This window comes from Antechinus flavipes, chromosome 3, assembly GCF_016432865.1.
Source record: "Antechinus flavipes isolate AdamAnt ecotype Samford, QLD, Australia chromosome 3, AdamAnt_v2, whole genome shotgun sequence".
NCBI classification, from domain to species: Eukaryota; Metazoa; Chordata; class Mammalia; order Dasyuromorphia; family Dasyuridae; genus Antechinus; species Antechinus flavipes.
The window spans coordinates 305,849,547-305,872,601 of record NC_067400.1 but is presented as its reverse complement, the minus strand read 5'-3'; the positions used below and the strand labels follow the sequence as shown (position 1 = coordinate 305,872,601).

At 34.9% G+C, this 23,055-nt stretch overlaps 1 pseudogene; it reads left to right on the top strand.

Moving 5' to 3' along the window:
* The first annotated feature begins 462 nt into the window (after window positions 1–462).
* LOC127557192 (very-long-chain (3R)-3-hydroxyacyl-CoA dehydratase 3-like) lies at window positions 463–10,826 on the top strand (annotated as a pseudogene).
* The last annotated feature ends 12,229 nt before the right edge of the window (window positions 10,827–23,055 follow it).

Sequence of the window (23,055 nt, the reverse complement as noted above, 5' to 3'; positions counted from 1 at the left end):
ATAATTTTTTTAAAAGGCAGGCGTTTGGTGTTAGGAAACAATAATCACCTTTTTTCTCCTCAGCTTAGCTGCACAGTACTCTGCAAATAGGTCCTCATTGATCACTTCTTGTATTGTATCATAAAGCCCAGCTAGCTCTGCTACTTATTACATGTACAGCTTTGAGCAATCGTTTAATAAATATTTAGAAAGTGCCTCTTCTGTGTCAGACACCATGCTATGGCTGGGGATAAAAGTACAAAGTTTTGGGCTTTTGGGTTTTGCCAAGAAAACCCCAAATAGAGTCACAAAGAGTCATACACAATTCTAGATGACTGAACAAAAAAGAGACAAAGAATGAAACTGTCTTTACCCACAAGGAGCTCACTACACAACTAAACCCTTCATCTGCAAAATAGATAATCTTGGAGTACTTTCCCCCTCTCCCCAGTTATTATGATCATATAAAATCCAAGTAGCAATATGCAATATGGCAGGATGGTAAGTTTCTAGAGGCAGTCATTATGAGGCAGTCATTTGTTTTCAAGCAAAATGTGTAAGTTTCCAACTGTCTGCAAAGTTTCTATATAATTAAAACAAATTATTCCTTAACTGGAACCCAACTAACTAAAGCCTTGCCATTCTAATTTTTTAAAAAATGTATGTGGAGGAGATATCAAACTGTAAGGAAAAAAGACTAAATGACAAAAGAGAGGAAAAAAATTTCCTAATATTGATTTAGTTCAAAAATGACTTTGAGAGGTGATACTGGAGACATTATAAGGACAACATTTTTTTTTTACATATTTTTTCTACATACAATGCTTAGATCCTTAAAATCAAAGATAAAAGGCATTCTCTCACATATTCTACTTAACTGACTTAGGAAAACAGACTGAAATATTAATTTTAGATATATTGCTTGCAAGAAAGGGTTTGAAAAACAGAGGTTGTCTGGTTAACTTTAGGAAAATTCAGCTCAACAGAATGTATCATTCCCTGGGCATTCTCTAGAATCTTTCAAGTACAGGATTCTAAAATAAAACCCTGAAAACTTCATAGCTATAAAAATATAATACAATTCAATACAATTTATTTGCATTTCTGAAAGACAGACAAGAAATAACAACAGCAATCATGCTGGATTGACATGACTGATCAAAGAGGGAAGGTTCCACAAAGAATAAGGTAACAGCAAAAGAGAAATAAGGTTGGGTAAAATGAGAGATTCAGTGATTGAATAAGAAAAGAATAATCTAGAATTTATTGTTCTTAAATAGTTTCTGTGATCCCATTTGTTTTTTTTTTTTGTTTGTTTGTTTTTTGTTTTTTTTTTTTGTTTTTTGGTTTGTTTGTTTTTTGTTTTTTGACTGGAGTGGTTGGGGTTTCTTTCTTGAGCTCATTTTACAAATGTGGAAATTGAGGTAACTGAGATTAAGTGACTTGCTCAGGATCACACAACTAGTAAGCATCTGAGATGGATTTGAACTCAAGTCTTCCTGACTCCAGACCTGGAACTCTATCCACTGTGCCATCTAAATGCTTCTTAATAACACCTTTAAATTTTTTTCCCAAATAGTTGAACTCTTGTCTACATGTGTGTGTTATCCTTGACTCTCATAAAGCCTATAGAACTCTTTTTAGGATAATGTCTTCTTTAAAAAATTCCTAATTGAAAGAAATGCTAAATTTCTTAGAAGTTAAGGAAAATAAAGATACAACTTTTTTTTTTTTTTAACAAAAAAGGACCCAGAAATTCTGATCTAGAGAGTATTAGTGTAGGAGAAAATATCAGCAACAGAAGAAGAGATGTTTGTAAGATTCAAGCAGCCAAGAGACTCTTTCAATTTAAAATATCCTAATTTAATTCAGTAACTTTTATCAAGCATCCACTTTTATAAAGCAAGTATGTTAGGTGCTTTGGGAAAGACAAAGAAAAATAAAAAGTGATTCCTGCCCTTGAAGTGCTTGTAATATGACAGGGTTCGGAATAACATAAATAAACATAAAGTAATACTGTATCTAGAATTGCACTAAAATTGATCTGGCTGCTGAGTTGCAACTAAGTGTTGTAGTGGACAGAGTGAAGGATAAACCTGAGTTCAAATCCAGCCTCAACCATTACTTGATGTGTTACCTGGGCAAGTAATTTAACTGCTATCTACTTCAGTTTCCTCAATTGTAATTTGGGGATGATAATATCAGAGTTTTTTAATTTTTATGAATATTTTATTTTTCCAATAACATGTAGAAAATTTTAACATTTTTTTTATTCAAATTTCAAATTCTCTTTTTCTCCCTCCCTTCCCCTTCATTTAGAAAGCAAGCAACTTGATATAGGTCATACATGTGCAGTCATGCAAAACATATTTCCATATTAGTCATGTTGTGAAAGAAAACAGAGAACAAAACCACAGCCCCCCCCCAAAAAAAAAATCAACCAAGCCACAAAAAAATAAAAATAAAACTGTATGCTTCAATCTGTATTCAGACTACATTAGCTTTTTCTCTTGAGAATAGTGTTTCTTTATCATGAGTTCTTCAGAATTGCCTTGGATCATTGTATTGCTAAGAACAGCTAAATCATAGTTGATCATATAATATTGCTGTTACTATAAACAATATTCTTCTGGTTCTGTTCACTTCACTTTGTATCAGTTCACATAAGTCTTTCCAGGATTTTCTGAAGGAATATAACAGTAGAATTCATATATTGATAAAATGAAATATTTGTAAAGCAATTTGAAAATCTTAAAGCATTGTATAAAATACTAATTACTATTATTAGTATTATTATTATTAAAGAATTACAGAACATTTGGAATATTGAAATGAGAGAATTTTAAAAAAGCAAATGGAAAGGAGAAGAAGGGAAGGAGGATTTTAAAAAAAGGTAGAAGAAAGAATAGTCAAAGGGGACAACAGGAGAGAAAAGTAGCTCTAAGATAGACTACTTTCTATAGAACATTTGTTTCTAAGAGAAAATTGTTAATGCACTGAAGGTGGTGATTTTAATATGGAGATGTAATGTCATGGATAAAAGTGACTCCAGTTATAGTGATCTTGAAGGCTGCTTATATTGTGAAAAGTACTTGGACTAATATACATGTACATATACAATATACATGATGTTTGCTGCCATTTTATAGGCTTAGGGTTTGCTACATTCACCCTCTTATCATTTATTTCCTTTTGGGTCTTTTGCCAGCTGACCTGGAAGGAAAAGGTTCTAGAAATGTTTTCCTTGCACTGGCCAATATTATTTCCTTTAGCAATGCTTTTCCTCATCAGGGGAGGTACTCTCTTTTAGCTGTCTACTATGAATTAATATAAATCTGAATTTAATTACATATTAAGGTAGTGATTCAGTCACTATGAATGTGGCAGTTGCTTGGAGTTACTAATATTTCAATTTAGAGCAGAACTTCACTTTAAAAATACTTTTGAATCACACATAACAATTTCCAAGAAATGAAATGTGATGTCTCATACTCTTGTCTGATGTATGTGCTCCCTCAGCATCCTAGATCACATGTTATGGTAAGTGTAACTCAAAGAGAAAGACTAAGTGAAGGCATTAACAGTACCCTGGGAATGTACCAAATGTGGTTCATCCGCATGGATTTGTCCTTTTGACATTGTCTTCTAACCTTTATGAAGAGTTTTTTCCTCTTACAATTCACCTATTTTAGGCATTTTCAAAACCCTATCTAGAAGGTATTTGTTACATAATCAGTTAATAAAAAACTATACATTAAGTACTTGCTTTGTATCCAGTATGGTGCAAGGTATTTGTTACATAATCAATTAATAAAAAAAACTATACATTAAGTACTTGCTTTGATTATCCAGTATGGTGCAAGGTATTTGTTACATAATCAACTAATAAAAAACTATACATTAAGTACTTGCTTTGTATCCAGTATGGTGCAATGGAAAGAATGCTGAACTTGGAGTCATGAGACTCTAGACCTAGGGGTGTGCTAGTAAACATCTTACAATCAACTCTGAAAAAAAGTATAGGATATACTTTTAAGTTTAATTTAGATTAGCAATATTTTCTTTATTATTTTCTTAAGGCCAATCAATAAAACAATAAATCAAGTCCTGATTTGTAGGGTTTGCTGAATTCCAAAGTGTGAATGTTTTGAAAATTTAACAACCAGTTGTTTATAAGTATTAGTTAGTTCTTACATATTTCTGGATTTGATTCTGACATGAGTTGTATGGCCTTGGATAAGTGATTTTTCACTTTCTGAGTTTCACTTTCCTACTCTATAAAATGAGGGTCATAGCACTTAGGATACCTTCCTCACAAAATTGCTGGCAAGAAAGTGCTTTATAAATTAGGTAAACATGATTTATTATTACATATTTAGAACTACTCTGGGTTCTACAAAGTATATACAAGAAGCAAATGATATTATCTTTGGTTTATACAAGTCATGGAGGCAAACCCCAACATATTTGACAAATTAAAGAAAAACATAATATAGTATATAGTTAGGAACTAAAATGATAGAGTACAGATTTGATTTTCAAAACTCCTGAAGTTAGTAAGATTAGATTAGATATGAACAAAACAACAAGGGAAAACGAAATTATTCCCACTCTTTCTTTCTCACATCTCCTGTTCTCACAAACTAATCAGTTGAGGCTACAAGTATTTGAAACTATGACAGAGGGGAAAACATTTATCATGGTCTAATAAATAATATAAAGAGGGGGTTTAGGAAGGACAACTTACTTTCCTGCTTCAGAGAATATTATCTGACTATATTGACTGTATACGATTTCAGAGGGATTGTTCCCCTTCTTGATGATTATAAACCTTGGGCTAGAAGCAAGGTCTATAGTCTAAGAGACATTTGCTATTCAGAAGGAATCTCTGCTCCCACTGTTAGTGTCAGGATAAATGTATTTCTTGAAGTTGGAGTAGTAGAAATATAGAATATATGTTCCTATAAAAACAAAGTAAAGTATAGTGGCTGAGTAGAGTAAAAATAATTGTTGGGCTATATAACCTCTAAGATGACTCCCAGCTCTGGTAATCCATGATTCTTTACAACTTTGAATATTATATACTTCAGGAACATTATAAGCTAACTTGGCTTTTGTAAATTAAGTATCATTTATAATATTGCTCTTAAGGGAAAATTTATTCTAAATAATGAAGTAATAATCTTTTCCAGAACTTTTCCCTTAATTGGGGATCAACTGCATTGATTGGCTTCTAGCATGGCGTTTACATGAGATAGTAGGCAAAATTTTCCACTCACTTAAATTCCTACTTTGCTCCCTCATCACAAGGTAAAGATAATTTGATTTTGGTGCTGTTAGTTATTCATCACTTTTTTATTCATTTATTGATAACATTCTTATATTGTTTAAATTTTGAGTCCCAGAGTCTCATCATCCTTTCCACTCCTCCCTCATATATTGAAAACAAAAATAATGTGCTATCCATTAAACATATGAAATTATGCAAAACCTTTCCATATTAGCCATATTGCAATATTAAAAATTAAGAAAGCAAGAAAATCATGCTTCAATTTATACCCAGAATTCATCAGTTTTCTCTTTGGACGTGGGTAGCATTTTTTCATTATACATCCTCCAGAATAATGTTGGATCATTGTATTAATCACAGTAGGTAAGTTTTTCACAGTTGAACACCGTATGTTCAGTCATTTTAGTTATATCTGATTTGGAATGCTTTTTTTTTTTTTTTTTTTTTGCAAATATACTGGAGTGGTTTGTCATTTCTTTTTTTAGCTCATTTTTACAAATGAGGAAACTGAGGCAAACATGATTAAGTACTTGCCCAGGTTAGTATAGTTAGCAATTGTCTGAGATCAGATTTGGATCTAGGAAAATGAGTCTTCCTTATTTCAGGCCTAGTATTCTATCCACTGAGCTGTCTAGCTGGAATATATGGGAAGTTTCTTTTTAATAGTGGTTTCCTTGGGATATACGTTCAGTAAGACTGGTTCAAAGGATATAGACATTTTAATACTTTTATTTGTATAAATTTAAATTGTTTTCCAAAATGATTATGTCATTTCACAGTTCAATCAAATAATATATGAATGTGCCTATCATTCAACAATCCTTCCAATATATACTGTTACTGTTTTTTTTCACTTTTTTGCCAATTTGTAGGATGTGATATGAAACTCTAGAGTTATTATAATTTTTATTTCACTTATTATTATTGATTTACATTATTCTTTCATTAGGTTGTAAATATTTTGTAATTCTTTTGAGAAATGTGATATCCTTTGACAATTTATATATTGGGAAATGGCTCTTATTTTCAATAAATTGGATTTAGTTTTCTATACATTTGAGGAATGAAGTCTTTATTAGAGAAATTTGCTGTAAAACTATTTGATATTATTTCATAATCTATGGTACATATTAGCAAAATAATTCTTTCAATTAAGTCTAATTTTGCTGTTACTTTGTTTGAAATCATGATAATTATCCCTTTCCTCTTCATTTCAGTTGAAGCAGACTATACCCCACACCTTCATTTCAACTCAATTTATATCTTTCTGTTCCATACAGGTCTTTTGCATAAAACATAGTGTTGGACTCTGGTTTCCAATACATTTCATTATCTCCTTCTATTCTATGCATTAGCTCATACCATTCACATTCACAGTTACAATCACTCACTGTAGATTTCCTGCTATCTCATTTTCCTCTGTTTTTCCTTCTCTCTTTTTATCATGTCCTTCTTCAAAAGTCTGTCTTGCTTTCAATCCCCAATCCACCCTCCCCCTTAAAAGTCTCCACCTCATATTTCTTATCCTTTTCCCCACATTTCTCTATTGGTTAAGACAGCTTTCTATACCTAAGTATAAACACACACACACACACACACACACACACACACATTCTTTCAACTCTAAATAAATTCCAATGAGAGTGAGGTTCCAGCATTGTCCACTAGCACTGCCACCCATTTTTCCCTTCAATAAAAAACTCTTCCTTGTGCACCTCTTTTATGTAAGATAATTTGTCCCATTGTACTTATTTCTCCCCTTTTCTCCCAGGGAATTCCTTTTTCTCATCCCTACATTTTTATTATGAAGATTATCCCAACATAATTGACTCACACTTAAGCTCTTTATCTATATAGATGCCTTCTAACTGATCTAATAATGATAAAGATCTGAGGAGTTACATGTATCATCTTCTTAGACAGGAATGTAAACAGTTTAACTTCTTTGAGTCTCTTATGATTACCCTTTCATGTTTACCTTTTTATGTTTCTCTTGAATCTTCTGTTTGAATGTTAAATTTTCTATTTATCTCTGATCTTTTCATCAGAAATATTTGAACTACTCTATTTTATTAAATATCCATTTTTCTTCTGAAGGATTGTGCTAAGTTTTCTGAATAGATCATTCTTGGTTGTAATCTTAGCTCCTTTGCCTTCATAGTAGTATATCCTAAGCCCTCTACTCCTTTAATGTGAAGGTGCTAAATCTTGTATGATCCTGACTGTGGTTCCAAAATACTCAAATTATCTTTTTCTGGCTATTTACAATATTTTCTCTTTGACCTGGGAACTCTGAGATGTGGCAGTTTTGACTTGGAGATGCTTTCAGGAGGTAATGAGTAGATTCTTTCAATTTCTTTTTACCTTTTAGATTAAGGATGTTGGGGCGGTTTTCCTTGATAATATTTTGAAATATGATTTCTAGGCTATTTTTAAATTGGGATTTTCAGGTAATCTAATAACTATTAAATGATCTCTCCTTGATTTATTTTCCACGTCAATTGTTTTTTTAATGTGATATTCCACACTGCTCCCCCCCCGCCGCCATTTTTCATTTTTTGACTTTGTTCTTAAAGTCTCATAGAATAATTAGCTTCTACTTGCCCAGTTCTAATTTTTTAAGGAATCATTTTCTTAAGTGAGTTTCTGTATCTCCTTTTCCATTTGGTCTATTCTATTTTTAAAGGAGTTCTTTTCTTTAGTGAATTTTTGTTTCTCTTTTACTATTAGGTCAACTCTCTTTTTTGGTGATTTTTCTTCAATAGCTTTTTTGTGCCTCTCTTACCAAACTATTGGTTTTTTTTTTTAATTTTTCTTGTATCACTCTCATTTCTTTCCCCAATTTTGCCTCTACTATTTTCATCTTTTTCTTTAATTTTCCAGGAATTCTTGCTGGCTTTGAGAACAATTAGTATTTTCCTTTGAGGCTTTTCTTGTAGCTGTTTTCACATAGTTGTCTTCACAGTTCATGTCTTGATCTTCTCTGCTATCATAGTGTGCTTTTTTTTTATTAAATTATTTTTTGTTGTTATCTGCTCATTTCCCCAGCCTATTTCTTCATTTTGAAGTTTAAGTTGGATTCTGTTTACCTGGGAGTGGGGAGGCACTGTGGCAGGCCTCATACTTTTTCTTGTTACTGTTTTCAGAGCTATCTCTGGGCATCTTCAGATTTTCAGTACTTCCAGGGTGGTATTATCCTGGAAAAGTAGTGGTCATGATTTCCTAGTCTGTGCTCTGATCTTTACCCAGGAAGGGTCCAGGCTTCCCTTAGCCAAAAGTCGTAGTGCATCTCTTAGCCTTGGAACTACAACCAAGGTCACTGCTCCCTTGTAACCTATCAGAAGCATTTCTTTCAATCCTGAAGCTACAACCCAGAAAGGCTTATGGACAATAAAGTTGTCCATCAGTGTCAGCTGCACACAGTGCCAGCAAAGGATCCCTGGTAATCTCTTTCTGGTCAGTGGTCTGACCCCCTCACAACTCTGGGCTAAAAGTTCCCAAAGCTGTTGCTGCTGCTATTGCAGCTGCCACCAAGGCTCCTTGCTGGTACTGTTTGCATGCTCTAGATATGAATCTACCCTGGAGTTTTAGATTTCTCTTGCAGGCATTCTAAGTTGTGTTAGACTGGAAAAATGTCCTTTTCTGACCTTTTATTGATTCTCCTGTTCCAAAATTTTAGTTTAAGTGTTATTTTAAAGTTGTTTAGAAGAGAAAATTGGGAGAATTCAGTTGGGTCCTGACTGGTAGTCTGTTATTTTGGCTTCTGATCCTGGGTTTTTCAAGGCTGTTTTAATATACCATGATCTCTCCCAGATCCCACCAAAATAGGAAAGCTTCCTTCCCAAAGGGATCCGGCCACAGCCATATGTTTGGTCCCTGAGAGTTAGCTTAAACTACATTCTAGAATTTCATCTACAAAAGAATGACCATCAGATAATGATTTTTCTTTCTTTCTTTTTTTTTTTTTTTTTTTGGATCTCGTCATTTCATGAAGAATGTATGTTAAGGTCTGAAGAGGTTGTGACATATGTTGATGGAGGGAGAAAGAGCCCAGAACAATGAAAACATATACCTTTGGAAATATCAAAGAATTGCCAAAGAAGAAATTGTGAAATGGTATACAATGGTGCCAAAGGATACAATGTATATTAATTTTGCCTGGAATTCCTAGAAACCATGAAGCCTCAACTGACTCATTAAGCTGACCCAAAGGCAGGTAAATATTACAGTGCAAAAGAAAGAGAATCATTGGTGGGAGAAACATACAAGAAACATGCTCAGTTTTTTGGTCCTTGATTTTAATTGTTGATTGGAGCAGTCTCTCCCAGAATTGGAGCTGAAAGTCAAAGAATAACAGAAAAACAAAATCAGGACGGAGTCTAGAGTTCCAAATGACTTTTATGTCAACCTGAAGAGAGGATACCTGTTTATGTATAATCTGGTTCAGTTCTAAGGATTCTCATGGATTCTTGTCAACATGAAAGGGTGGCTATTTATCTTAGGAAAAGACTCTTTCTATGACACATTCCACACCATGATGTATTTCTTCCAGATGCTAGCAGTTGTTGAGATCATCAATTCCTTACTTAGAGTCTTTGTATCATTGGTCATCCCCACTTTTATCCAGTTCTTTGGGGAAAAATGTGTTGGAATCCTTACAAAGTGTTAACTCATCAGTGCTGATAGAGACAATAATTATCTAATTTAGCATGGTTCAGTATGATTGATCTGATCTTACAAGGAGATGTTATGGGCCAGAACTTGAAACAAGGTACTAAGTGGAACTAATAGAAACAATGCTTGTGTTCATACCTTTAGAGAGCTCATATAAGCAAGAAGCTCTGAGGGCCAAAGAGCATTCTGAGAGGAAGCCCACAAGCCCACTCTTGGAGGTGGAGTCAGATTCATTCCAACTTTCACCTTGGTGCTGGCTGGAGACATTCGGAGTTGAGCTAGAGGCAAAAGACTAGCAACGAGAGCTCTTGGAATCAAGGAAAGCTGAGGCCTCTAAGAAAGCTACCGGGCCCAAGGAAGGAGAAGATAAATGTTTGAATTTTATCAGCTGACTGCATTTGGAGTGATTATTACTCTGAACTGAAACTAAGACTGCCTCCAGAAAACCTCCCCAAGAAACCTGTTCTCAAAGAGAACCATCTTATAATATATATATATAAAAGAAGAGAACACTACAAAAATGTCATTTTATTTGTCATTGTTGGCAGCTTAGAAGAAATGCAAAGCAAAGCTGTGATTTTCTTTATATTTTATCTATGGGGCTCATTGAGATATCCAGGTATCAGTTCTATAAGCTTGACTTCCTTAACAGAGAATGGAAATTACTTACATGTATCTGATATCCCAACTATCCTTTCTATCTTCTGGGATGTTTGGCAAAAGGTGTTTCACAGTCAAGTTCATTACTCAGTATGATGGGGAGATTGAACTTTACATTGCCATATCCATTGAACATGACTGTCAAATTTTCATTCTTTCTTCAAATCTATCTTATAATAATATTTTAGGATTATTTAAAAATTTCTATCACCTTTGTAAATAATAAAAATGTCTATACCAACTAAGCAAAGCAGCAAATGTTTCATACCAGATTAATCATAATTTCTAATTCTTAATGACTTTTATTTTCTATGCTGATACAAAATTTTTTTCTAAAGTTTAATAATTTTAATTTTAAGTGATCCCATAACACCAGGTAACTTTCCTCTAATTATTGTACCATTTTACTACAGAATATTCATGACTGTAACTCTCATGTTCAACCAACTAAATTTGCTTCCTAACTTTCACCTTTTGAAGAACAATATATAATTCCTGTATATACTATATAGTTAGTGATATCAGAAGGATTTATTCAAATCTCTGCTCTGATACAGCTAACTCCACTTTCTGTGCAATTCAAAGCAGAAGCTTGTGCTGTATATTTTCTTAGTTGAGATTTCTCATTTTCAACAATAGATTATAAGAAAAACCAAGATGGTGCTCTCTAACAAGAAAGTGAAAACTGTAGAGTTGAGTTTCAGAGATCCAAAAAATCATGAATACCACAGATTATTTGTTGAGTTATCATAAGATTGATCTTTCAATGATCAGTTTAGGCTCAGCCTCTATGTGTTAATTTGACACTTTGGGTTTTCCTTTGTATTTTGCTCATGTTATAGGAAAGGAGAGAGAATTTTATTAATAACTCAGCATTACTGTGGAGAATACTACTTTCCTCCCATCTCTAATAAAATTTTGCATTTGTTAAGCTCATTTCTTTCCAGAAACTAATCATTTAAATGTACAGAAGTAAAAACAATTTAGTTAAGATCATGAACAGTAGCAGCTCCCCAAGCATAGCTCACGATTACCTCTTTCAGTCAGCACTTTGGCTCGTACAGTCAGTCTCTCCATCACAGCTGGTGGTAGTAAAGAGTACAATAGTAAAGGTCTCATTAACAACACCAGACAAAATTTCAAATTGGCATTTGACTATGCCTATATTGCTAATTCAAACCATTGGACTAAATGACCTTGATAGAAATCTTACAGTGCTAGGTGCTTTTATTTTTTCTGGGAAAAAAGGGTTCATATAACTCTGTGACATAGTCTTCAAAGTGCCACGTCAAAACATCAGGATTTTGTTATTCTGCAATAAATATTATTATGCAACTAGTTAGAATGTGGTTTAGTCACTCCATGTTCTCATTTCTCAGCAATAAGGAAAGATCTTTTTCCTTTTGTTTCAAAATCCTATCATTCATTTTTTCCCTTATCCCAGCTAGAATTGAACATTATCTAGCACAGTACTTGGCACATAGTGGTCACTTAATTAGATGCTTGTTAATTGATTTATTAATTATATAAGTTCATAGTTCTAGTACCAATAAAGACTTCAGGGACCATCAAGTCCCTCTTTCCCTGTTCTTTTATTCAGCAACTTTCTTCAGGGTCATAGTGTTTTCTCTTCCGAATCAGTACAATGTTTCTGGTTTAATTAAATAATCAATATACAAGGATTCTTTAAGAGTCTTTTCTGTTTCCATTTCTATACTGGATACCTTTTTTTGACCAATGATACCCATGATCCCATGGAGAAAGGAATATTAAATTTATTTTAACGATTAATCAAAGAAGGATTAGTTTTTTGTTCAGTCATTTTTCAGTAGGATATACCCTTTTTTTTCCACAAAGATACAAGAGTGGTTTGCCACATCCTTTTCCAGCTCATTTTACAGATGAGAAAACTGAGGCAAATAGGACTAAGTGACTTGCCCGGAGGCACACAGCTAGTAAATGTCCGAGGGCAGATTTGAACTCAGGAAGCTGAGTTTCCTTGACTCCAGGTCCAGTACCTTATCCACCACACCACCTAGCTGCTCTACATCAAACTCCTAGCCAGGAACTTATGTTTGGCTTTTTCCAACACTAGTTTTGCTCTTCTTGCTGAAAACCACTTCATCCTGGTGAACTTTAACAAGATCACTGACCTCTGCTTTACCCGCAGTAGAGGTTGCAAGCAGCAAGTGTGACTAACATCTTTCTAAATCCAGTCAAGTGCCCCCTTCCCTCTGCAACCTCTCATGACCGTAGGAGGTATCCACTGAAGAATGGAGGTGGGGGTGGGGGGCAAGATAGAGGAAGGGGGGATTAGAGGAGCAGTGTCCAGACTCTTTGGGGAGGAGAGCAGGGACAAATGAGTATTGATATGGATGATCCTTCCTATCCTTAGGTTCAATTCTGTCAGCCAGAGTTAATAAATTTTAAGTATACTAAAAGCAAAAACTATTTAAGGCAACAATCTCCCAAAAGGTTTCTAATTTCTTGCTCTCTACCTCTAATTTTTAGGGTGTATGTATGTGTGTGTGTGTGTGTGTGTGTGTGTGTGTGTGTGTGTGTGGTGGGGGCAAGGGTGGGAGGGGGAGATTGGTTGTATACTTAGAGTTGAAAATAAAAAAGATCCCTCTATTGACTCCTGAATGGCTGAGATAAAGAGAACCACATGGGAATCATTGTTAGAAATGAGAGCTCTAAAGCCTGGCCTCTTTTTTCCCATTATTGTGCTATTCTCCTCCTTTCCCCTACCCCTCCGTCAATCGTTGCAATGCCCCCCTAACCATCCCCCTTCACTCTCAGAGCCCCAAAGATTTCTTTTTCTAGCTCGTACTCCCTCAGCCCCCTCAACTGAGCTCAAGACCTCCATTCAGAATCACTGGTTTGGGTAAAATCCCTTATTCACCCCCCCACTCCCTCATCAGCTGAGCTTCAGTTCAGCCCTCACAAAACAAAACAAAACCAGCCCATATAATTGATGGTTGCTGCAGTGGGACCCCCTCTACTCCACCCCCACAGTGGCTCCTGCTGTTGCCACATCTATTTGGAACTCCTTTCCCCTCCCTACTCCCTACTCAGGGCTTTATTTTTGTAGTTAACAAGTGTGCACTGTTATTATTGTGCCCTCTATCACATCTATCCTCTTTCAGATACAAGCTGCACCTTTGTGAGAGGCATCCAACGTATCTTTTGACATTTTGGCCCCTCTCTCTCATGAGAGGTTCGGATGGTGAAGGCAGTGGTGGGACTGTGACGGGGCAGCAACAGTCTATACTAGATGGAGAAAACAACATATAAAAAGAAGACAAGAACAAAACCTCAAACCAATGGGGGAAAAAATGAAAAGAGGAAAAGATTACAATATACTGGTGACCCAACAGTCAAAAGTCAAAGGGAAAAAACAAAAGTCTTAATTTTTAATTCATTTTAAATTATTTTATTTTTCTCTGAAGTTATGAAGTAGTGATCATGTCAAAATCACCTTACCCAAATCCAATTTAGATATATTCTATAACCCAGGATTATTATAAGTTGGATGAGACTAGCAAAAATATTTGCTTTACTTTTTTTAGATCAAGAGGGAAGAAGGAAAAAAGGGAGGGAGGGAGGGAAGAAAAGGAGAATAAGAAAGAAAGAAGGAGGGAAGGAAGGAAAGAAAAAGGAAAGGGGAGAGAGAAACTAAAGAAAGGAAGGAAGGAAGAAGGAAGGGAGGGAGGGAAGAAAGGGAGGAAGGAAGGAAGGAATGAAGGAAGGGAGAGAGAAGGAAAGGAGGAAGAAAGGAAGAGAGGAGGAAGGGAGAAACGAAAGGAGAAAGAAAGGAAGGGAGGAAGGAAGAAAAAGAGAGAGGGAGAAAGGAAAGGAGGAAAGAAGGGAGAGAGAAAGAAAGGGAAGAAGGAAGGAAGAAAAGAAGGGAGAGGGGGAAGAAGGAAGGAAAGGAGAGAGGAAGTTCTCTGACTTGTTCACAGTATTTAATAATTGAATACTATTAGATTTGGTAAAATCTTATTCATTTTTTTCAGATAGCAAAACTTAAAAAAAGCAACCCAAACTAAGTCTTATAGTGTTTCCATAATTTTTCAGATTTTTTTTCATCCTTTTGCATTTAGAATTCTATGGTCACAGCATGGCAGTATATATAAATGTTTAGTTTTAAAATAAGTGAAATTCTGGAAAACTATCATTTCTAGTGCCACATGTTAAGAAAAACACAAGCTTGAATATGTATTCTGCATGAGGCAACTGGAATGGGGAAAGGTTGGGTAATGTCATATAAGAATAGGCTTTAGGAAATAGGGCTTTTTAGCTTGGAGAAAAGAAGACTAGTGGTGGAGGTCGGGTAGGAGAGTCATCATAGCTTTTCTAAGTATTTCAAAGGCTATCATATGGAAGGGAGATTAGACTTATTTTGCTTGACTCTTAGAGCAGAATTAGGGATCAGTTGGTGAAAGGAAAAATGTTAGGACATTTTACTTAGAAAAGAGAGGAGGAAGGAAGGAAGGGAAGGAAAGGAGGAAGGAAGGGAGAGAGGAAGTTCTCTGACTTGTTCACAGTATTTCATAATTGAATACTATTAGATTTGGTAAAGTCTTATTCATTTTTTCAGATAGCAAAACTTAGAAAAAACAACCATTTCCAAACTAAGTCTTATAGTATTTCCATAATTTTTCAGATTTTTTTTTCATTCTAATAGTAGAATAAGCCTTCCCAGGAAGTAGTCTCCATCTCAGCCCTGGATGTCTTCAAGCTGTCGCTAGGAAACCACTTATTGAGAATGTCATAAAAGAGATTTCTGTACAGGAGTAAGTTGCACTATATGGCCTCTAAGGTGCCTCCTAACTCTGAGATTGTTATGTCTTTGCAGAGACTGATGAAAAACAAATGGAAGATGACCCAAATATACATAGATAATTCCCACTTGAGTTCTCAGAGCATTATTATCTTCATTTTACAGATGAGGGGGGGAAAGAAAAAAAAAAGTAAACTGATCTCACTGGGTCCAGGATATAACAATGGGATCAGGAACCAGAAATTTCTGGCTGCCAAGCCTAAAGCTAATTCCCTAAACCACAGCTCTCAATTTTTATTATCATATTTCTCATGGAGTTCATTTCCAGTGCTATGGGGCTTTGAGGTCTTGCAAGGAGAGATGTATCCTAGAGAAAGGCAAGATTCCAAAATGTTCCTATAGGGGCAGAAAGTGTGTCTAGATTAAATGAAACGAAAAGTAAGTTTTCTTCATTAAGGCAATTAGCCTGCGGGACATTTCACCTTGTTAATGAAGTTTTCTTCACTTGTAAGACAAAAAGCAATGGGAAAAAAAATCTCATTAAAAGGCTACTCAAAATAACTCTCTGAAAGTCTTCTCTGATCATGTTCTTCCTTTTGTCTAAATAATACCTTGCATTTTCAAAAACCCCTTTTTTCCAAGTTGCTCAGAGCATTTCACAAACATTAATTAAACCCCACAATATCTGTGGGAGGTAGGTAGGTGGCAAGTATTATTATTCCTATTTTACAGAGGAGGAAAGAGGTACAGAGAAGTTAAATATCTGTCCAAAATCATTCAACAACTTGGTGGTAGAATTAAAATTTGAATTCAAGTTGTCTTTTTCTTTTTTGGAGACTGGTTTCTGCCTAGGCTGGAAGTACAGTTGACTACTCACCAGCCCATACCACTACTGATTGAAAAGGATGCTTTGCTCTGTGCCATTTCTGATCTGGGCTTGTTTGCTCCTATTTAGGTAACTTGCATCTACCATATTGATGCCAGACTTAATGCACATTTATTAAACTTTAACCCTATTGCAGCTCAGAAGTCACAAATCAAAGGGATGTAACACCCTCCGTCTCCTCAATAGTAAGGATTATAAGCATATGGCACCTTACTCCATGCCTTATTCTTTTTGTCTGTCTGTACCTATCTATCATCTATCTATCTATCTATCTATCTATCTATCTATCTATCTATCTATCTATCTATCTATCATCTACCTGTCTATCTATCTACTTATCTATCCATCCATCTGCTTATCTTTATATCTTTCCCTTCCTTTCTTTTTTCTTTCTTTCATTCTCTTTCCTTCCTTCTCTCTGTCAACAAAACCCCACATTTTCTCTCTCCCACTCCTTCTTCTTTGAGAATGAAAGAAAAACAGTACCCATTGTTAAAAACACATAATCAAGCAAAACACATTTCTGCATTGGACATTGCACATGTCCAAAAATGTATAGTCTCCTGTGATTGTACATGATTGTTCATTTTTGTTCACCATTTCATTTTTCTCTTAACTCCTGTATTTAAACTTCATAGTTTTTATATAACTTTGGTCTTTTCATCAGGAATGCTTAGAAAATTTCTATTTCACTAATCCCCCTGTAGAATTATATTCAATTTTTCTGGTAAGTTATTTTTGACTCTAAGCCTATATCCTTTGCCTTTTGGAATACTGTATTCTAAACCCTTTGTTCCTTTGTAGTGATGGCTACTAAATCATATATGGCCCTTATTTGAATTCTTTCTTTCTTACTGTTTCAAATATTTTTTTCTTTGATCTAAAAATTTTGGATTTTGGCTGTCATGTTCCTGGGAATTTTCATCTGGGGGGTGCATTCTGGAGATTACTGGAAGGTTCTTTCTATTTCTACTTTGCATTCTAGTTCTAAGAGATAAGGAAATTTAAAAATATTTTTGAAATATAATGTCTTGGTCCTTTTTTTGGTTATGGCATTTAGGTAGTCCAATGATTCCTTATTTTCCCTTCAATCTGTTTTCAAAATCAGATGGCTTTTATTATGCTGTAATTCATATTTTTAATTTTTTGACTTTTAATATTTTTGTTGCCTTATGGAATTATTGGTTTCTATTTAATCCATTCTAATTTTAGTGAGGTTGTTGCCTGTGCAAAGTTTTATATCTCTTGAGTCAAGCTGTCAATTCCTTTTCCAATTCTTTCTTTCATAGCTTTCTTTTCTTTTCCAATTTTTCCCTCCATCGTTCTCATTTCATTGATAAAAAACAATTTTAAATCTTTGTAACTCTTGTTTTTTTTCTCTTTTAGGAATTCTAGTTGAATTTGTGCTCAAGTTGTGTTTTTCTTTGAGGCTTTTCTTGTACATGCTTTGGAGTCATTCTCTTCTTGGTTTGTATATTGAGGATCCCTGTTACCTTAATAACTTTTTTGATTGGATAGGATAATTTTTTTTTTTGCTTTTGCTTTTTGTTCATTCTTTCAGATTATTGCCTAACTTCAAAGACTACAGACTAACTGTGTCCAGGGTACAGTACTTACCTTGGTGCAGAGGTTCTCTGTTGTTGGCATTGCTCCTGACCCAACCCATTCCTTGGTACTCATAGACTTCTTTTTCTATTTTCTGATACGACCCGAGATTGAGAAATGACTATAACCTTTTCTTTAATTTTTCCCTCAAGACTTGTTCTGGTGCATTTTCTAGATCAATTTGAAAGCATATTAGGGAAAGTTGGGCTTCTCTGCTTGCTACTTCATCATTTTGCTACCTTGCCTTAATCTTAATATAATAAACTTTCTGAAAAACAAGTGGTTCTTCATATTTGGTTTATATTTTTTGGCAGCAAATTACTGTGGAATTTAATTAAATTTTATTAACATAATCTAATTATCTCTGGAATCTAATTAAATATTATAATCTTTTCCTTATTTTTTTCCAGTACCTCAGTTTTTCCTTGCTCTACTATTTAGTCATTGTTTTTATTCTTGGAATAATTGCTTTTAAGCATGGATAAAGTGCCATATTTGAGAGGCAGTTTCGCATTATGGGTAGAGTTCTGTCTTGAATTTAGGATGAGATGGTATCAAGTCCTCCCTCTGAAATTTACCAGCTTTGTGACCACATGTGAGCCATTTGGTGTCTCACTTCCCTAGGCAATTCTTTAAGATTATAAATTATTAACAAATTGGTAATCTAGATAGCTGAAGGGAATTTCCACATCTGGAATTCCCCACATAGCTGAAATCACAGTTCTAGACCAAAAAAAAAAAAATGTAGGAGAGGCGAGACAGAATCAAGCATAGCTTGGTTAGTTGGTTATTTTCCTTTGTGCTTGTAGACCAGAATGGCATTAATCAAGATACAGTTTATCCAGCTGTGGCTGGTTAGACCATATGAGCTTAGAAGGTTCTACCACAGGCCAGGCACAAACAGTCAATATGAACATTTGGAATGGCGATGAATCTAAATTTTTGTATCTCACATTTCTTTTGAGTACTTCAATTTGAGTACTTCTTAGATGTAGCTCTTCGTTTTGGATGGTCCTGTGCCAGTGTCTCCCATGTTTTACAAACAATTCCAAAGATCTTTAGTTCTTCAAATTTCTTCTTACACATAAGAACTAAAATGCTATTAGATAGAATTTGAAATGTTGATAAAGTCCCAGATCAATCTCTTCACTTCCTTGAAAGGAAACATGGTGTGATGGAAAAAAAAATTGTGCTAGAATTCTAGGAATTAAGTTAAAATCCCAGTTTTTCCACTTACTAGCCATGTGACTTAGAACATGTCCTTTTTTCTCTCTGGGCTTCCTCATCTCTAAATAAGAGTTGGCTACATGATCTCAGTATCCCTTTCATACCTTATCTGTCTCATTCATTGCATCTGTTCTTTGGTAACTAAACACTTTTACCACTTTTCATCCAGTTTTAGGACTTGCTTAATGAAGTTACATTACTTCCTTGTCACTTTGCATCCCATGGTTTCTAAGCCAGTAAATGTTAGAAGCAGAATTCAGTCCAGAGTCCCTCCCCATGCCACCCCCTCACTTCCAAACTTGACTCTCTTCTCACATTGCCATGTTGCCTCTGGATAATCCTTTAATTTAGATAAATCAAACAGTCCAAAGAAGCATCTTTATCAGTGAAATGGTTTATTTTTGTGTAAAGTGGAGGGGCCGTTTTCTCTTTCCTTTTAACAAAATTGTAAATTTTTTTCCCTAGTCCTGACTATGTAAAATTATCCTGGGCTTCCTTTCCATTTTAGGTTTATTTTGTAAGATTAAAAAAAAAAACAGCATCTCAAGGGATATGTGTTACCAGACTTTTCATTAGCCTCTATTAACTTGTCTCAGGATCATACATAATCACCAGGATAGTCCTCTTCAAGAATGAAGGATGACTAACAACAATACACTTTCCATCACTTTGTCAGCCCTATATCAAAAACCTTCTTGTCATCACCCACAAGAATAAGACCAAACTCCTCAGGTCCTCTATAACTGACCAATACCTATTTCATCAATTTAATTTCCCACTGCTCTTCTACAAAAATCCCTTGCTTTCTCTGAGCTTTTCTTCCTAAAAGACTATACAAATGAACATTTCCATATCATCCTTGCATCATTTCCCTGGCCTGAAATTCCCTCCTTTTGCCAACTCCCATTTCTTACTCAAGGTAAGGAAGTTTATTCAACTTTTCCTCTCTTTTCTCAGAAGCCTCTCTTTACTGTGCCAGTCCACAGTAAAGTATTTCTTTCTCTCTTCTGAACTCCTGCAACATTTATTGCCACTCACTTGATGCTTAGCATATGCTTCCTGTTATTGCTGTTTCTTTTTTTAAAAAATTATTCCTTGTCCCCACCCACCCAATCAATCAACACATATTTATGAAGTGCTCACTTGATGCCATGTGCTGCCCTATGTGCTATGGATACAAGTTCAAAGAATGAAATAATTCCCACTCTTATTCCAGCTCAACTAAATTATACATCTTTGAGAGGTTTATTATAAAATATTTTTTCATATTGCCTAACATATAGTAGGTATTCAAAAAAAGTATTTACAATAACGTCCCCTATCCTAGGTTTATGTTAAATATATCACTAAAATAGATTCTTTCCAGTTCTTTCCAGTCTGAATTCTTAGAAAACATCACCACGAGAAGATCTGCTCAGAAATGTGCATTCATAATATTTTCTTTGGAAGATATGGACATTTCTCAATTAAGGAATGATTAACATTTGGGTGAGTTTAATAATGTATTAGTGAACGGATAGCAATCTTATCCCATACAAAAACTCAATAATTTGACAAGTACTTTCTTTTGACAATGGCAAGTTAAAATTAGCAAACTTTTTTTTTTTTGGCCTTTCAAGGAATTTCTCCCTAATATTTTTCTCTGAATTCTTAGCCTCTAATTTGTAATGAGTTTGATCTTTCTCACTCCAGATCTTTTTCCTCTTCTTTAATCCTCATTCTTTTTCTTTTACAAAAGGCTTCTCTACACCACTACTCTTCAAAATCTTCAGCCTCCCTTTGCAAACTTCTAGAACATTAAAAGATATGTCACTTAACCTCTTCCTGCCACAGTTTCCTCAGCTATGAAATGGAGATAATTTAGCACCTACTTCCCAGGGTTGTTATGCAGATAAAATGAGATCATATCTATAAAGCAATTTGCAAGCCTTACGTAAATGTTAGCTATTATTATTACATTACTATTATTCTAATAGTTGACTCTTTTTTGGTATTCTTCCTCTTTAATTCATTATTCTTTCAATGTTTCTTTTCATGTCCCTCTGTGTTTTTTTGAAGTTGTCCTGAGTAATCTACCAGATCAGTTTATCAATATGGGTATCCTAGATCGGTGTGAAAAATGAGCAAAGAGTAGTACCTACTGTAATGCCAGAGAAACTGAGGCAAGATAGAGATAAGAGTTTTTAATAATTTATTTGAAAGGGAGAGATTGTGCTGGGGGTGTGCTGCCCCCAGGGCTGATGTCCAAAGCATCCAGCAGCCCATGTGAGCTCTCAATGACGTATATATGCAGATGACTCAGCTACAGGGGTAGACCGAGGCAGGGGTGAAGTCAGAGCAGTGAGAGCAGGAATGGACAATCAATCCAGTTCTGACAGGGTGGGGAGAGGTACGGGACATTCTGATAAATTGGGATTACAGGATTGGGAGAGGTACAGATTATAGAATGGGGAGAGACATTTTGATGATATCTAAGATAGAAGGTCTTTCTCCTTATCTGGATCATCATGATTAGGAGGGAGGGGTAGTGTTGCAGGATTGAGCACAACATTTAGGAACTGAGGCAGAACAATTCAGGGAAATTGAGACAGGACAATTTAAGAAAACTGAGTCAGGACAATAAAGGGGAACTGTAGCACAGCACTACAATTAAATAGAAGGAGGAATATGAACAGGATGAGAGATCTGGCCTCAAAGCCAGGAATTCCCATCTTTGATTCACACTACCTGTGTGACCCTGAACAATTGACTTCACCTATAAGTTTCAAAGATGCTAAGATTTTGGTAGAAGGAATTCCTCTCATAAATTCCTGCCATTAGGAATATCACAGATTTGATCTCTATTCCTGTTCTTATTCCTTTTAGTGATACCATACTGCCCACTGTTGAAAAATACCTATTTTCTTTACATCTAGTGTGTGGCTCCAAGTTATAGAACACTTGACTTCACAAGAAATAAAATTACAAATAACCCTTGAAGTCAATGGAAAGATGCATAGTGGGGCTAAGTAGGTTGTGGTCATTGCCAAAAATTTGCACTTGAAAAATGATAAATAATACTATGGAGGACACATATGAACCATGTCACCCCACAAGCATTTATTACTAATATAGATGGAACAAATGAGATAATAACTATAAAGGCTTAGCACAGGTAAAAGACAATTAAACCTTATTCTTTCCCACCCTACCTGTATTGCCTGTATAAGGTGCAGTTGCAAGTACCAAAAAATGATACAATCCCTACATCAAGATACTTATCTTTTAATTCAATAGAAAAGAAGACAGATGAATTATGAAGTGAGAATTTGAGACTAAAGATAACTGGTACCACTTGAAATCCTAGATCTTCTGTGAAGGAGCTATAAAGGAAAAAATAAAAACGTAAACAAAAAACCCTAGACAAGAATCGCTGAACATAAGACAAGGAGAGGAAAGTAGTATGCATCAAACCCTAAAGAACCTTTGGGCTGAACAAAAATTTTTCACTGAATTCAGGCAAGCATAAAACATGACTAGCTTCAGTACAGTTAATCCTTCCACATCAGGAGGGTTAGGGACACAATATCCCATAATCTGGAAAATCCATGTAAATTATTTTGGCCTTCCCTTTTTCTTTTAAGGGGTATTTACAGTACTTTATTGTAAAATTTGGGTGAAGTATTTGCCCATGGACTTTATTTAGGTCAATGTTAAGTAAATATGCAGTGAATAAGAAATTTAAAAACGCTAAATAAATATGATTATTAAAAGTATGCCATTGAAGGTGAATTGAATAGCTGTACCCATAGTGATAGGCAGCAGAAATGCACATTCCCCATGTGGACCCTACATATATAAACAGCAATGGGGAAAGTACTGATGTGGAAGGGATAAATGTACAGTGAAGTCACATCTTATGTGGGATTTAGCTTTTAAAGTCAGTATCAAAGTAAAAAAGTCCAGAACATT